Below are 6403 nucleotides of genomic sequence, written 5' to 3'. Positions count from 1 at the left end.
ATATTGTATGTCAACTACAATTATATATACATATAGTCACGGGACGTGGAATAGAGTGTGGGAATGGAGTCAATGGAATTGTAATAGATAAGTATGATATCGGGGGTGGGAGGGCAGTGGATTGGGGAGGGGGGTTGTTTCTGTATGAGGGGTATGAAGGATAACTATCGCATTGTTCTGTACACCTGAGACTAATAATAAAATAAAATAAAATAAAAAAGAAATGGAAAAGGAAAATAAATAAATAAATACATAAGCTTGCCATTTAGTGGAAAAGAACCCACTGCCTTTCCAGTCTACCATTTCAGAAGGAAAGAATGCAATTCTTGCTATTGTGTTTTTCTGGGTTTTCAGAAATGCATTACAGCAAAGAAAGACTATTTCTGGTGTTTTAGGAGACTATTTTGGCTTTCTCACAAGCTATGAGTCCAAGTTTTGGGTAGTTTTTTATACACTTTTACCTCCTAAGTAGTATATATGGCTGCTACCAAGTAGAGGATGGTTTAGACCTTTGAAATTTGGCAAGTGACGATTCCTACATTACACAATATTTTACTACAGATGACATTACGGTCCCAGGGTTGTGGTTATTTTTACAGAAACTCTTGACTCCTGGCATAAAGGTGGTAGGCAAAAAACTGGAAAACGTCTGGCCCATTTTGAAAACAATGACTATTTGTATAAAATTCTTACAGAGTTTTGGTTATGAGAATGTGTGCAATACATGGAAGAAAACAGACAAGATGTACATGAAAAGTACACTTTTATAAACAGTATTTCCAACTTTCATGGATTTTCCACCTTTTATGTATGATAATAATATTTCACCATCACATGAAATCATTTCTTCCTGGGTTTTCATTCAGATCAGGGGTGTTTCTTTTTCAATCCATAAGAAGATAACGCTTGCAGTTCTGAGACGTGGCCGAAAAGTGTGAAATTCCCTGAATGGTGTATGAACTGCAATATTAGAAAACACTATTTGAAATGTCATTGTTGCATCGAAGCTATGTACCTTGTTTCCTTAGTGTTAATTCCTCATCCACTGTGTTCCTTGTGGGTAACTTCGCCATTGCTTCTGTGATTGTGGGAGTCGCCAGTTTCATGGCATTCTGGAGCGTCAATCTTGATTCCATATCCATGATTAATCTTGCCATTTGTACAAGGCTTTCTTTCCATTTTGTCGCACTCATGTCCTGTGCATCTGTTTATAATGCTAAGCCCTCAGTAAACCAAAAACAACTGAGTTTTCCCATATGCTAGGCTACCCACTGTTACAAAGTGCAACTTCAACACTAATCAGGGTGTGTGTTTTATCTGTAGCTAAAGCATACGTCTTCAGGACATTTTTTAAGATTACATTTCTTGTTATGGTATTCGGGGCTGCTCGTGGCCTAATTTTTACCCCTACATTCTTAACCTTTTCTTGAAGGTTTGTTTGAATATCCACTAGCAAATCAAAGACCAATTATAGAATTCCTGATTGCCCCAATTTTAACTGAGAAAAATACACAATTAACAGTAGACTAATTGAGGGATCACTACAGAAATTACATAAATGTCTAATTGTTAAGCTGCACACCTGCTATTTGAATGTCAACTGTACTGAAAAAAAATGAATCAATAATTAAGAAAACAAAGAATAGTCAATAAACTAAAAATAAAGGCATGTTTCCTTCACTTGAAAATCCCATTTTAAAATGTTATTTTAAATATCCTGTGAAAAGTTAATCAGTCTTACATTAAAATATCTTTGCTAAATTAAAAAAAATAAATAAAATGGCAATAGCTACATATCTATCATCAATTATTTTCAATGTAATTGGATTAAATGCTCCTACCAAAACACACAGAAGGGGTGAATGGATAAGAAAAAAATATTCATACATATGCTGCTTAGAAGAGGCTAACTTCACATTGTGATACACACAGAAGGAAAGTAAAGGGATGGAAAAGGTTATTTCATGAAAACAGAAATGAACAACAACAAAAACAAAAGCTGGAGTAGCAATGCTTATACCAGACAAAATAGATTTTAAAACAAAGTCTATAACAAGAGACAAAGAAACCCCCAGTAATCCCACTCCTGGGTATTTATCTGAAGAAACCCAAACACTACTTCAAGGGGACCTCATTGAAACATTGTTTACAATGGCAAAGTAGTGGAGGCAGCCTGGAATCAATGAATGAATGGATAAAGAGGAGGTGGTACATACATACAATGGAATATTGCTCAGCCATGAAAGGGAATGGGTTCTTTCCATCTGCGTTAGCATGGATGGACCTGGAAGGTACTGTGTTGAGTACAGTGTCAGACAGAAAGACAGATGAAATTTGATCTTCCTTAAATGTGGAATCTAAAGAGCAAAACAAACCAGAAACAAACTCATAGATACAGAAAACATTTTGATGGTTGCCAGATGGGAGGGGTTTGGGGTGGGTGAAAAAGGGGAAGGGATTAAGAAGTACAAATTGGTAGTTACAAAATAGTCATAAAGATGTAAAGTAAAGCACAGGGCATATAGTCAATAATATGGCACTAACCGTGTATAGTGCCAGGTAGGTACTAGACTTGTTAGGGGTACCACTGCGTAAATTTTACAAATGTTTAACCACTATGCTTACACCTGAAATTAATATAAAATAATATTGAATTTCAAGTATAACTGAAAAATTAGAAAGGGAGGGAACAGTAAAGTGGAATAAGAGGCCCAAATTTCCAGGTATAAAAGAAATAAATCATTGGGATGTAACATACAACATAGAGAATATACCATAGTCAATAATATTGTGACAGCATGGTACAGTGTCAGATGGTTGCTGGACTTATCATGGTGATCACTTCTTTATGTATATAAATGTTGAATAATTATGTTGTACCCCTGAGACTAATATAATGTTGTACGTTAGCTATATTTTTCATAAAAATCTTTACAAAAATAAAAAAATAAACAGACTGAATTTTAGTTTTCAAAAATAAATGTTTCTTTTTTAAAAAATAAATGTACATAGAAGGTAAGCTTCAATGATTATGGTAAAGAAAATAATTACTTTTAAGCACATGTGACTAATTCTTTGTGTTCTTGTTTGTTTTGATTAGTTTGGGGCACTTTTTGACAATGTTTGAGAACTACTGACAGAATTTTTAAATTTTACTTTGAATGTTTATTCAAGAACTTTCACAACCTTTAAAGTAGCATCCTCAGCAACTGGGTTTGATTATTTTATTATTCTTTCATTGTCACTTGTTATTCAAGTTTTATTTTCTGAAATGCAATGCCTGCCCTATGTTTTTAAATTCATAAATAAATTAGGCATGGTCCTTGACCTCAAATAGCTTAGATCATATGGAGTGTACACAGTCACATTCAGTCATCAACCATTATAATGAGGTCAATTTCAAATTTTAACAAGTTTTAAAGGCCTATTTGGTTATGCAATAAAAACAGGATTCCAAGTACAGAAAGACATTGAATATCTAATTACAACATTGTTAGTTACAGTTATTGAATTATTATTAAATGGCAAGCACGATGCTAAGTGGTTTCTATATATCTTATGTAGATTTCAAATCCTGACTTTTACATTTACTGGCTATGTAACAAATTATCTTTCTGAAATTTAGTTTCCCTATATATACAATTCCTATAATAACGCTCTCCTGTGGTTTTTGATGTTTTTTTGTGAGGATTAAATGATACAGTACCTGCAGGGCTAATATTCAATTGGTTTACACACACACACACAAAGCAACAGTTGGTGAATAGCTGCTTTTATGCCCCCTGATCCTTCCACAGATGTACCTTTGCCTCTCTACCTTCTACCTCTCCACAATTCATCCTCAAATAAAGTCCAAGGCAGACAGTCTCTAGGACCTTGCAACAGCACTATAGCCAGCCTCAATCTTAATTAATTTTTGCCAATCCCCTACTGGTGTGTGTATATATGTGTGCATATATATATATATATATATATATATATATATATATNTTTTTTAGTTGAGCCATCCTGCCACCTATTGGCAGCTCAGCAGCAGCTCAGCTCAGGCCAGGAGTCAAACTGCTGTTGCTCAGAGCTCGCACTCTTGAATGAGCTCTTAACCAACTGAGCCACTCGGCCAACCCTGGTAAATATTTTGAATGTTTCACTGCATATACATATATGTAAAGAACCCAGTGCAGAACCAGAAACATAGTGGATACTTAATAAATCTTGGTTACTATTATATGATTATGATGTATTTGTCCCTATCTTTTACAGATGAAGAAACTAAATCTTAGAATGATTAATCAGTTTTTCCAAACCGACACAGCTTATGAGTGGCAGAGCTAAGATTTGAACCCAGGACTGTCTGATACCAAAGACTGTTCTTTTCCACCACACCACAATGTTCTTTGACTTTAAAAAAATAAGAACTTCACATAGAATAAAGGAAGACAAACCATGCTATCGAAAGCCTTCCAGTGATCTCCCATTTTAATTATTCCAATGTGTTTGTCAACTAAAACAATCAAATAGGCTGTATGTAATATGTAACATATTGAAAGATATCTATAGAGAGGAATTAGCACTATAGGTCCTACAATGAAATGTTGCCATATATTTGTCACAAATCATTTTTTTTTCTGCACTGTTGTCTTCATATTTGGTAGTGGCAATAAAATTGAGGCAGGTGTGAAAATTATTTAGAAATAAACAAATGTCATTAGGGACTTTAATATGTCCATGAAAAAGTTTCATATGGCCCTTCATTCTGTTGTTCCATTATAATGGAAAATACATATTTGAAATAAGGAAAAAATATTAAACATTTGAATAAATGTTTTATTTTAAAGGGCTGATATTATAAGATTGCTTGTGCTCTGTATACAAAATGTCTATGGAGAAATCATTATATTTTGTATGGCTTACATGCATTAAAATGTGAAATACTTTTAACATTTCTCCCTAATTATTTGCTAAAATTTATATTTTCACTCCCTTGGCTTTTTTCCCCACCAATTATTTTTACTAACTTTTCTTCACTTCCTTTGCCCTCAACCACACAAATGGCACTAGATGATCTAAATAAAAGAGATCCAAATGTAGATGAATCCATCATTGCAAATCCTCTAATAATTCTTGCTGTTGTTATTATTGTTGTTGTTGTCATTATTATTATTACTATTATTATTATTATTATCAGCTTATTTGGAATATAATTCGCTTATAAAATTCACCCTTGTAATGTGGACAAGTCACTTTTAACTTTTAGTATATTCACAAATGTGGGCAACTGTCACCACTAATTTCCAAACATTATCATCATGCCCCCCAAAAAGCTCATACTCATTAGCAGTCACCCCCCCCATACTTTCCTTCCCCCTGTTTCTGCAATGGGATTGGCCTATTCTGCACATCTAATATAAAAGTAACATACAATGGCTTTTTGTAATTAACTTAGTTCACTTAGAATACTGTTTCCAGATTTATTCATGTTGCAGCATGTATTAGTACTACATTCCTTTTTATGGCTGAATCATATTTTATTATACAGGTAGAGCATATTTTGCTTATCCATTCATCAGTTGATGGATATTTAGATTGTTCCTACTTTAGACTATTAGGAATAATGCTGCTATGAATATTGATGTACAATTTTTTGGTGTGGACTATGTTTTTATTTCTTTTGAACATATAACTAGAAGTTGAATTACTTGGTTATATTAAAATTCAATGTTTAACATTTCCAAAACTGCCAAACTGTTTTCTACAGTGGCTGCATCATCTTACAATCCAACCAGCAATGTATGAGGGCTCCTATTTCTCCATATCCTCATCAACACTTCTTATTATCTGTCATTTTATTATAGGCTTCCTACTGACTTTGAAGTGATACCTCATTGTGGTTTTGATTTGCATTTCCCTAAGACTAATAATGTTGCATACATTTTAATGTACTTATTCTTTCAATTCTTTGGATATGGTTCTCTTTAGTATTTTGAACATATTTATAACAGCAGATTTTAAGTCTTGTCTAGTAAATCTAGCATATAGACTTCCTAGAGTGTCTTTCCTAGGCAATTTCTGTAAAGTCTATCATACCTATCACGTGTGACCACTAAAGTCTCTGTTTAGTTAACTTAATGTTCTGCTAATGATTGGGCAGAGATTTCCTGAAATGGCATGAACTGATATATCTCCCACCTTCTGTCAAGCAGTTCTGTATATGTGCTGGTGAATACTTTCAATGCTCAGCTAGTTTACAACAATACATCATTAACTTCCCAGTTACATGGAGCCTCAAGATTATCTGCAATTAGGAGATTAGAGTCTTCTCAGGTCTTTACTTGGCATGTGTACAGGCTTGCCCATGAACAGGTCACAGATTTTCAAAGCTATATATATATTGGGTTGTAGGAAA

This window comes from Hipposideros armiger, unplaced genomic scaffold (assembly GCF_001890085.2).
Source record: "Hipposideros armiger isolate ML-2016 unplaced genomic scaffold, ASM189008v1 scaffold_492, whole genome shotgun sequence".
NCBI classification, from domain to species: Eukaryota; Metazoa; Chordata; class Mammalia; order Chiroptera; family Hipposideridae; genus Hipposideros; species Hipposideros armiger.
The sequence above is the reverse complement of the archived record's forward strand: the minus strand, read 5'-3'. Positions refer to the sequence as shown.